Source organism: Oryctolagus cuniculus, chromosome 5 (assembly GCF_964237555.1).
Source record: "Oryctolagus cuniculus chromosome 5, mOryCun1.1, whole genome shotgun sequence".
Taxonomy (NCBI): domain Eukaryota; kingdom Metazoa; phylum Chordata; class Mammalia; order Lagomorpha; family Leporidae; genus Oryctolagus; species Oryctolagus cuniculus.
Genome location: NC_091436.1, coordinates 35026482 through 35038688, shown reverse-complemented (window position 1 = coordinate 35038688; position 12207 = coordinate 35026482). Strand labels below are relative to the sequence as shown.

General features: G+C 38.8%; 1 pseudogene; it reads right to left on the bottom strand.

Annotated features, from left to right (window-relative positions):
* Positions 1–284: 284 nt before the first annotated feature.
* On the bottom strand, positions 285–442 carry LOC127493303 (U2 spliceosomal RNA; annotated as a pseudogene).
* Between the last annotated feature and the right edge of the window lie 11765 nt (positions 443–12207).

Genomic DNA, 12207 nt, shown 5'->3' with positions numbered 1-12207 from the left:
GTTTCATTGCCTTTTCTATAAAACACCATATATCTCTTCCCACTGGTTGGACATACAAGGAAGCTTCACAAGACTTACGGGAAAACAGAATTAAAAAACAATGCAAATTTTCTATGAATGTTTTAAGTCCCCTCTTACGGTCTACAATTTCAAAATTGGAGAATATAAAAGGAAATATTTCCCTATTTTGTTACATTTATTGTGATGTCAATTCTATTTATTCATGCAAAATAGCGGAGGCTTTAAGAATTATGCATTTACCTGCCTATTTGGCCAAGGGGATCCTATAATCTTCCCATCATATGTGCAATAAACCAAAGGTGGAGAGTGTTGAAGAGACGACTATCAAAACAAAACAGTCTCACAGAGAAAATTATTTAGAATTAAACACAATTATATTTATTCTTCCCACTTGATCTTAGCCAAAAGGCTGAGAAGCGATACTTATATTTATTCTTTACACTTTGTTGCATTCTCAAATTTTCCAAAAAGGATTGAATGTGCCTATTTATAAAAAGAAAGAAACTAGAGTCATGATTTCTAAAATTCTGAGGGCATGTCCACCGATTTCCTGGTCCAGCTCTTTCAATATATGTAGACACTTAAAACCCAGGAGAATCGAAACCAAAGATGTGAGGTCTCTCTGCCTTCAAGAGACAGAAATATATAGTTGAGAGCTGGTGATGGTTGCTGCTGAAAGAATACTTACAGTGAAAACTCAGTGTATTCTTTCACCTGTTACAAAATTAATAATTTTAACTTATTTTCTCGCTTTTTGATTTCCTACTGACATTCCTAAACATGAGACAACATTATGAGCACTTAGGAGCCTAATTCTGTTAGTTACTAAAGAATGGTAAGTTAAACTTCTTTGTAGTTCCTTTTATTCTCAGTCAGGTGCACAAACCCACACAGGAACAGAGGTGTGTATCTGAGCACCTGCTAATGACTCAATCACTGGACGTTTTCAGCACTGACATTCTACCTGTGACACTTTAGCTCATGGGGTTACAAATGGGATACTTGCTATAGTGCAAGGTGGGGCTCGGAATACTCAAAGCTCAAATCCTTGTGTGGGAACAAGCTTTCATCACAATTGCTTTGCCTTTCTTAACCTATTTTTCAAGAACCAGCACCCCCACCAAGAAAAGAAAATCTTCAAGACATTTATATTTCCAAAAAGTACATTCCCAGTGTGATTTTTTCTTATTTTCCAATTTCTCATCTTCCATTCCCATAATATGAGACTTAACAGCCTATATAGAAAAGTAACCCAAACTGTTTAACTGTTCAGAAAATAATAATGGTAACTAACATTTTTATTGTGCAAGGAGACAAAAGAGAAGAGGATAGGTCTCCTTAGAATAAAATGTAAACTACATTACTGGATTCCAAAGTCAGTGAAAAAAGATTTTCCATCCTTCCTATTAAAGATAACAGATGTCTGGGTTTTATGGAGAACTAATTCCATCACTCATTCTCTCATTTATTCACTTATCGTTATGTCTTTTAAGGTTAACTGGAGGGCCGGCGCCGCGGCTCACTAGGCTAATCCTCTGCCTTGCGGCGCCGGCACACGGGGTTCTAGTCCAGGTCGGGGCACCGGATTCTGTCCCGGTTGCCCCTCTTCCAGGCCAGCTCTCTGCTGTGGCCCGGGAGTGCAGTGGAGGATGGCCCAAGTGCTTGGGCCCTGCACCCCATGGGAGACCAGGAGAAGTACCTGGCTCCTGCCATCGGATCAGCGCGGTGCGCCGGCCACGGCGGCCATTGGAGGGTGAACCAATGGCAAAAGGAAGACCTTTCTCTTTGCCTCTCTCTCTCACTGTCCACTCTGCCTGTCAAAAAAAAAAAAAAAAAGTTAACTGGAATCCAAGAGGCAGTTCGTGAGATGGTTTAGACAATGATTTGTATGCTACTGATATCAATACACCTATAGTAAGATTAATTACCATACCTTAATGTGAGGATACTTTATTATGATGCTATTTGTCCTATAATGTGCAAGTGACCTACAGTTGTAAATCTCCATGTAATTAAAAAGATAAACACATACTGCTACAAGAAGGCCTAAATTTATTTGTATCTATGAAAGTCAAGTCTCATTTCTTTTCCTACAAAGAAAATTATTAGATAATCACTGCAATTATGAGTCTTTTTTTACTGACGTCATAAATAAGAGTGTCAATTGTTAAATCAACAACAGGAGTCACTGTGCACTTACTCCCCATGTAGCATCTCTGTCCTTAATGTATAGTGCTATGTGAATTAACAGCATAACTAGTACTCAAACAGTATTTTATACTTTGTGTTTCTGTGTGGGTACAAACTGTTGAAACCTTTACTTAGTATATACTAAATTGATCTTCTGTATATAAAGATAATTGAAAATGAATCTTGATGTGAATGGGATGGGAGATGGAGTAGGAGGTGGGATGGTTGCAGGTGGGAGGGAGGTTATGGGGGGTGGATTCCGCTATAATCCCAAAGTTGTACTTTGGAAATTTATAAAAAAAAAAAAAAAAAAAAAAACAGAATCTTTGTCTTATGACATGGACAAATAGTTCTAACATCTTTCATTGCACCCAAGTACCTTCCTACAATATGCAATATAGAAATGTGCTTTGTCTTGTTTAGCAACATACTCAGAATGAAGTTTTCCAAGAGCAGGCAGATGTTTGCAGTGCAGGATCTCTTTTGAAGTGTCAGATCAGCAAAGGAGGCTCCAGAGCTTTGACCAATATAACATCAATGGTGTATCTTCATCTGAACTCCAAGCTCTAGAAACTGTGCTATCATATTTAAAATCCCATTCTCATACTCAGCAGACTCACAGAATGGCGGATGTCCTAAATAGCACTCTGGCCTCAGAATCAGCCCTAAAGGCACTCGGATCTGGCTGAAAAGCCCATGAGAGTATTTCAGGCATGGAAAGCCAAGACACTCTGGCAAAAAGATCTCTGTGAGTGAGATCCCAGTGGAAAGAACAGGTCTTCAAAGAGGGAGGTGCCTTTCTCTGAAGGGAGGAGAGAACCTCCACTTTGACTATGACCGTGTCTAAACAAGATAAGAGTCGGAGAACTCAAGGGGCTTCCATAGCCTTGGAAACTCATAACTGGTGCATAGGGAGATTACTGATGCCATAGACAGGAGTGTCAATTGGTAAAGTCAACAACAGGAGTCACTGTGCACTTACTCCTCATGTAGGATCTCTGTCCTTAACATGCTGTACACTGAGGCTTAATGCTATAACGAGTACTCAAACAGTATATTTCACTTTGTGTTTCTATGGGGGTGCAAACGACTGAAATCTTTACTTAATGTACACTAAACTGATCTTCTGTAAAAAAAAAAAAAAAAAGAAAGAAAGAAATTATCAATTCCCAACTTGACTCTCACTGGGATTAAACATGACAATAGGTCAGATCTGATTTCATCATCATTTAAAAAAAATCATCTATTATTTTTCACTTTATGTTTCTGTGTGGGAGCAAACTGTTGAAATACTTACTTAAGGTATACTAAGCTGATCTTTATATTAAGATAATCGAAAATGAATCTTGATGTGAATGGAAGGGGAGAGGGAGTGGGAAAGGGGAGGGTTGTGGGTGGGAGGGACGGTATGGGGGGGGAAGCCATTGTAACCCATGAGTCGTACTTTGGAAATTTATATTCATTAAATAAAAGATAAAAAAAAATAAAAAAAAATAAAATCCCATTCTCAGACCACTAACTGTTCCCGATTCCAAGTTCACACCCTGCCTATAAATTTTTAAAAAGAAACTTCAATATAAAGAATATAGCTTGTATCTAGATTTAGATCACAGATGAATTTAATCAAAATGACACATGAGAGAAAGGAAACTGAAAATCCCTGAAGTCCTATTGAATCTCATTTCATTAACTCAAAACCTCACATAGCCCAGTAAAGCCCACATTTTCTTTCAAATGAAATGTAATCCTTGATCTGAAGTTATAATAGGTCAATGAACCAAAAAAAAATGCAATGTATATGAGTGAAATTGCCATCTTGAGATTTCATTACTGTCTATAGGCCTTGTCTATATTCCTGAGGAACAATGGTCTTTCTACATACTACTTGCTGAATTCTTTATTTAGTGGAGGATTAAGTTTGGGATTATAAAGTAAATTGAAAGTATGTCATTGCAAAAATTAAAAGAAAATAAGAAAAGTAATCTGGAAAGTCTAAGGAAAATAGCTTTATGTTCTTAAAGGTGTATATACAACATATACAAAATCTGTTCCCTTTATATAAATAAATTAGTTTAAAAAAAAGAATAGTCAATGACATTTTTTGGAGGGACTATGATTTTGACCCTGCTGAACCTGAATAACTAGACCATATATCTTTTAAATTCTCCTTTACAAATTGAAAGAGACCTATTTTATTTCCTATGAAACATTATATATTTTGAGATTCTTGCAACAACGTTGCTGATGAAGGTGGGCATTTGACACAGTAATTAAGGTGCCTCTTGGGATGTCTGCACCTCATATCAGAGTGCCTAGGATCAAGTCTCAACTCCACTTTTGATCTACCTCCCTGCTAGTGTGCACCCTGTAAGGCTGCAGATGATGGTTCAAGTTCCTGGATCTCTGCAACTGATGTGGAGGACCTGGATGGAGTGTCAGGGTCCTAGCTCTGGCTTGGCCCAATCCAACAGGAGTGGAAAGTTGGGATGGGTAGAAAGTCCACAGCAACTATAGTTAATTCCCAATACTTGAATATAACATAATTTGGTAAGCTTTATTAGTTTACCTTTCTGCAAACAAAACGACTTCTTTTGTTTTACAATTTCCTTTCTTCTAACCAGTTCAAATGAAAAGACAATTAATTAACTCTTTACTCCTACAGTGCTTCTTAGCAATAAATTACATTCATCTAGCAGGAACAACAATTTACAATGTGGTAAATAGGCAGAATAATTTGGATTTTTCCTTCAAGGTGAGGAATAAATTTCTGTACTAGCAGAGAACATACAGATCAAGCAGTGCATAACAACGCCTTTACATTAAAAGCAGAATAGAGCACAAAAACTTGTGGATGAATGTTCATTGTAGCATTATTAATAATACTAGTAAGTGAAAACAACACAAATGTCCATCAACTGATGAATGGCTAAAGAAAATCTAGTGTGTCTGTATAATGGAATATTATTCAACCATGAAAAAATTAATAGAATGTTGTTAAATGCTACTGTGTGGTCAACTTGAAAAGCATACACTAAGTGAAAAAAACAAATCACAAAAAAAACTTCCAGAGTAAGCAAATTTATAATGACAAAGTAGATCAGAGGCTGCCTAAGGCTAGGTGGTATGGAGGGGGTGGCAGTGACCACCAACTGGTATGAGGTTTGTGGAGTCAAGGGCATGAATATTCTTAAAACTAGATTATAGGGATAGCAGCACAATCTTTGAACATTCTAAAATGCCTTGAATAATACACTGCAAATGGGTGAACTGTATGATATGAACATTTTGTCTCTATAAAGTTATATTTTAAAAAGCAGGGAGAAGGTTTAAATAATTATCTGGGGTTAAAATTTTTATTGAATGAGCCAATTTTCTACTTAATTTTCTACACAATTCAAATTCACTACAAAATTATTGTCAGCTCTAAAGTTTTCATAATGGAATTCCTGTGTTTCAAAACTTTTAAAGTTAAAAAAAAAACTACTCTCCCTTTAAAAAATCTTAGGCAATTACAAACTTCTTAAAAGATTATATCAGGGGGCGGTGCTGTGGTGCATTGGGTTAATGCCCTAGCCTGAAGCACCGGCATCCCATATGGGTGCCGGTTACAGACCTGGCTGCTCCACTTCCCATCTAGCTCTCTGCTATGGCCTGGGAAAGCAGTAGAAGATGGCCCAAGTCCTTGGGCCCCTGCACCTCGTGGGAGACCTGAAGAGGCTCCTGGCTCCTGGCTTCGGATCAGCACAGTTCCAGCCGTTACAGCCATCTGGGGAGTGAACCATCAGATGGAAAACCTCTCTCTCTCCCTCTCCCTCTCTCCCCCCTCCCCCTGTGTAACTCTGACTTTCAAATATATAAATAAATATTAAAAAAAAAAGATGATGTCAGAAGAGGATAATCATGGAAATTGGCATCAAAGCGTTATTTTTGTCTTAATCTTCAATTCCCCTTCATTTGTTGCTATTTTTCTGTTCTAATGTTTCAATAATACGTCTCAACTTCAACAAAATGAAGGTTGGTTTTCTTGCTCCTCAACATTAACCTGTAGTGAATCATTTCCCCTGAATGTTATCAAAAATGATTGATTTTCAGGATAAGTTAGAGATATCTTAAACAACACCATTATGCTCCATCACTCACCAAAATACTCCAGAGGGAGAAAAAAATTCAGTTGAGTTAACTGACCTTGCACAGTTAACTTTGAATAAACTACATAATGAACAACTTAGAACTCTAACTTGGTAATTCTGAAGAGCTCTCTTGTAGGCCTTCTCATACTCTCTAAAAGGTTCAAGAAGCAGCAATTATCACATTGACCTTTATCTGTAATTTGTAAAGTAGTTTTCATTTTATCCCTGATATTCTTAAAATCATCCTAGCTTTCCTAGAACCTAGAGATGCTGTCTTTTAGTTAAAATTTCTATATGCTGCTATCTTCTGCCATTTATATTTACCTGGAAAATATATTTAAATATATATGTGTGTATATACATACATATATATATATATATATATATATTTGTGAATTTGAAAGGCAGTGACAAGAGAGAGAATTAGCCGGAAAAAAGGGATAGGGAGGGAGGGGGGGAGGGAGGAGAAAGGGAGATTTTCTATTCACTGGTTCACTCCCCAAATGCCTGCAACAGTCAGCACTGGACCAGGCAATGCCAAGAACCAGGAATTCTATCTGGGTCTCTCATGTACCTGGCAGGAACTCAAATACTCAGACCATCACCTGCTGACTCCCGGGTGCATTAGCAAGAAGCTAGATCAGAAGAGCAGCCATAACTGGATCAGACACTCATAAGGGATGTGGGCATCCCAAGCAGCAGCTTAACCCAGGTGCCACAAGGCCCACCTCAAACCAGAAAAGGTATAAATAAGAAAGAGCCCAAGTAACAAAAATTCTGGGTCATTTTTAGTCCCTCCAAGGCTACAGTCACTGAAATGTGACCATTCTGGAAGAATGATCTTACTAACCTCCAAGTATATCCTAAGGTGATGCAATAGTAGAAAGGAAACAGTGAAATCTCATGGATATGACTGAAATTTGCACCCCACACCAGCTGCACTAATCTGAAGCTGTGGTAGGTGACAGAAATGCTGGAGTAGGGGACTAATACATGTAGACCATCACCCTTTTCTATCAACCAAAATAAGTTCTGCATGTATTGAGAACTTAGAACTTGGTTCAGCAACACATATTGCAGTCCCACACTATCTACTTTGAAAGACAATTGTCAAGGGGGCCAGCCCTGTGGCTTACCAAATAAAGCCGCCACCTGCAGTGCTGGCATCCCCTATGGGCGCCGGTTCATGTCCCAGCTGCTCCACCTCTGATCCAGCTCTGTGATATGGCCTGGAAAAGCAGTAGAAGACGGCCCAAGTCCTTGGGCCCCTGCACCCTCATGGGAGACCGGGAAGAAGCTCCTGGCTCCTGGCTCCTGGCTTCAGATCAGCGCAGCTCCAGCCGTTGCAGCCAACTGGGGAGTGAACCAGCGAATGGAAGACCTCTCTCTCTCTCTCTTTCTCTCTCTCTCGCTGCCTCTCCTTCCCTCTGTGTAACTCTTTCAAATAAATAAATAAATCTTAAAAAAAAAGAGAGAGAGACTATTTTGGGAGAATTTTCAAATAAAGTCACCCCAAATAATCCATTCTTTTCCCCTAGAAATTCAAATGTTTGGAAATAAAAACACAACATATACTTTCTTTGCCACATTTTATAAAGTTCAAGAGTTTGGCATAATATCACATCCGCACCAAATAATTTCTAAAGAATAAAATTTGAAAAGGATCAGATATTGGGGGGTGAACCAATGGAAAAGGAAGACCTTTCTCTCTGTCTCTCTCTCACTGTCCACTCTGCCTGTCAAAAAAAAAAAAAAATAAGAAGAAGATTAAATGAGAAAATATGAAAGTCAAGAACATTTTAATACTGGATGACTGGCTTTTAGTTTTTTTTTTTTTAAAGATTGTAATAATGTTATCTGTCAAAATAAAATCCACTTGCTACTTTTACAAATTTTTAGGAAGGGAGAGTGTGTTTCTCAGATTTATCAGTTCTTTCCAAATTCTGTCTCTTTTTTTCCCAACATCCTGGACATCTACAATCATATAATATGGATATATTCATGAATACCTTAATGGATAGTTCATCTTACACATGAAATATATACGACATCTGGAAATAATTCCATTGCAAAATCAGTGTTGCCTGCTAAATCTTTGTAGTAGTTTATCGCCAAAATAAAATGAGTGCGACTCATTGCTTTCCACCAATTTTTTTAGCTCAATAATGGTTTTAGAGAGCAACGGATACTTCGAAGTCCACTGCAAATCATTCAAGACCCTTGTACAAAATCTGCCCGTGGACCAATCCTGGGCCTCCAGCTAATTTCACAGGCGTTGCGCACCCAGTGGCGCGGTGGAGGGAAGAACCGAGAGCACCATACCACGTGTAAGATAGCAATCATCAGCTCTATTAGAGAGCGTCCAAATCTTCCAGCCCGCACTCCGGATTCACAATAATTCCCGGTGTTAGTGCTCTCTAGGCGACAAGTTGATGGGCTAGAAGACGGGCGGGAAAGTGACCCTGGAAGCAGAGTTTGATTTTACACCCGCTAGGTATCTGTTACATGTGAATTTCCTCTGGCGCCAGCAGGTATTTTGAGCTGGCAACCAGAGGGATCCCAAAGGGGCAGGATGGGGTGGGGAAGATGGGGCTGTAAGTTGGGGATCAAAGGTTTAAAGATCCCGGAGGAAATCGCTGAGATCCGGATTGATTGGCCAAAACGCTTTAAGTGGCAAGTGGCAGATATTTCTAATTTCAGAGCAGCAGGGGAAGGGAACGGAAAGGTAAGGAGTAAACAAGACCCCAGAGGAGAAATCACACCAGACAGCCCCACAAGGAAAATGAGACTGCGAATATCTCGCTTTTTACCCTGGGGACCTTAGAGCACAGCTGCAGCGGCCGTGCGCAGGGGATGGGCCGCGACAGCTCCCAGCGGCCCCACCTAGCCGCGAGGGGAGGCTGCAGCCCCGGGCCGGCCAAGGGGCGCTGAGGATCGCATCCTCTTCCCCGGAGGTCTCGCAAGCAGAGCCATTAAACCCAGCCTGCCCGCTGAAGCGCACAGTAAAAGTGACTGCGATTTATTTGGATTAGTCACTATAAAGGTCTGGGGAGACAGCTATTTATCCGATGCGGGACCTTGACAAATTGACCAGGCAGTGCGAGAGAGGACAGTGCCTCTGACTCCAGGCGGTGTTGGGGCGGAAGGCAGGATCCTCCCACCTGCTCCCGGGCCCCGGGGGTTCACACCCCCAGCCTGAGGCGCGTCCTCACCTGCGGGGGCGCCGCAGCCGGCCGAGGTGCCTTCTCTGGCCTGGGGCGCCTCCTGGTCTCCTAGGGAGATTTCCGCTCACTCTCCAGCGGCACCTTCTCTCTAGGTTCCGAGAAGGTCACCTAATCTGCTGTCCGGCTCGGCTGCCCTGCAGGTGACCCAGTACCCTGGAGGGTCCACCTGGCTAAAAACCATTTAGTCTGGCAGCATCCGGGTCAAATATCCGAGAGGTCGTTTCGAAGTCATTTTTTTTAAGCTCCGACAAGTGGTTTGAACCTGAAATCCAATTCCACTTAATATGGAATGCGACTATAATATATACTGGCTCTTAATTGAAGGTGACTTCCCTTGGTGTCGTGGATTCCGTGTAGAAGCCCTGCTCTTACTGCTCACACCCCAAACCTGAAAAGCACGCACCACTACAAAATCCGTTCCTTCTCTGTTTCTGATTTTATAGTTTCCTAACATTTATTTCTGCCTTACCCTAACAAGTGCTGCATTAAAATCCAAAGAAAAGAAAGCAAAGACATTTGTATAAAACATCTCCCAACAAATACAAATAGGTAAATTTTAACTTACAATGCAATCAAAAGGAAGTATTTTTCCAGGGAGTATATTGCTTTTAATTTGACTTATTGTTGCCTAGTCTTCAATGCCAATGCTGATTTTACGCGTTACCTCGAGTATGTGGACCCAACTCTGAACTGGAACACAGACTCTTGATAACTAAACCAAATCACTTTGCTCTCAGGATCTGGGACAACACTTTTTGGGCCATCTCTAAAAAGCCAAACATCAAGCACTGAGATTAATTTCTATATTTGTTTGCTTTTATTTTGGTTAAAGACCTAAGGCGAGGAGAGTGTTTTGAATAAAATTCTTTGTTATTCGGTGAGTCATCAGATCCCTTCCATTAAAAATACCAAAGTTCGGTGTGGCCAAAAGGTGAGGGTTTTTAGCCCTTTTGTTGGAGACTATGTGAACGCAAAAATTTTGCGTGGCTATCTATCTTGCTAAAAGTCAGAGGGAGATAAAGAGTAATCTGGCTCTGATTTCTGCTGGAAAGAAAACATTGAAATGACTGCTCATTTATCACTGTATCACCCTCCCCCTCCTCCACACTGGTGTAATTGACAACCTAACACCAAGCTATTTCGTGGTCCTTTAACTGTTGGAAATGAAACTAACCCCACTGAAGTGGGGGGGGGGGGTATTCTAAATTATCAGCTTCATGATGCAAAGAAAAAAATTTTTAGGAATCGTTATAGGAACCACCAGCAAGAACACTGGATAATCATCTAAATTCTGTGATGACTCATCAGACTTGCCTTATCTGTGGCTGGGTGAATCTGCATATGTAGGTTCCTGACTGAACAAGAACTTAGTCAACACACGATTTGTGGCACTGTTCCTAAATCAAGTGCACCAAAAAAAATAAAAATCTAATCATTTTGGAGACTAAACTGATCAATCACATCATTTTTTTCTAGTCCAGATATCTTAGCCAAATAGACACAGAATTAATAATCATAAAAGAAAAATAGCCTATGTGAATATAATAAAATTCCATCTCAATAGTAATCATTTATGTAGTATTAAAAATAATAGGGTCCTTTTCCAGTAGTCTAATTAATCAAAACTTCTTAAAATGCAATACTCAGTGTTAACAAGAATCCAATGAAAGAATCACTTTCAAACAACCACTTGAGAATGTGTGAATTAGAACAAGCTAGGAATATTAAAAATTAAGATTAAAATACTTTAAAATGCATTTGCCTTTTAATTTATTCTGTTTTAGGAAATTTGTCAGAAAGAATTAAGGATATGCACAAAGATTTAACTTAAGGAATATCACAGTAACAAAAAAAACTGGAAATAAATACACACAACATAAAAATCATTTTGTATTTCACAATTACGTCATAGGAGAAAATTTGTTGATGTCCAATGAGTTCTGCGATATTAGATAAGAAAATGGGTTACTATAAAATAGAATGTAATTTTTTGAAGAATGCATACATAGAAAATACCTGAGAAGATATATATTAAATTGGTATATCACAGATAATGGTGTTATACTGTATTGTTCAAAAGTTTTATGCATATATGACTACAAACAATTTTAAAATACAAAAAACATATAATAGAAATTAAATTTTTCCTTTCATGTCCTTTATCCATGTTGGTATTTAGTTGTTGGCTTTTTTGTATTATTATTGATTTGGAAAATTCTTGATATATTAAGGGAATGAGCCTTCTTCCTATCATTTATTTTCAAGTAGATTTTCCTACTTGAAATTTGTCTTTTTACTCTGTTTACATTTAAATGCTTATGTAATCACAATTATCAATCTTTTATTTCATGGCTTTTAGGTTTTCTGTTCACATCAAAATTCCCCTCCCCTGCACACACACATACACAAATTATGTTTCTTAAAGTTTTGCGGTTTTCTTCTGGTAGTTTATATTTCTAATTTTTAAATTTTAAGAACTTTTAAGAAATTATCTGGGGCTCAAGCAATGTAATTAGGGGTTTAGTTTATTTGTCCTAACACCATCTATTAAGTAATATCTTTTTCTATGGACGTAAATATCACCTACCACATAAAATTCTCACTTTTTCTTGGATTTGTAGTCTTTATATTGTTTGACTATG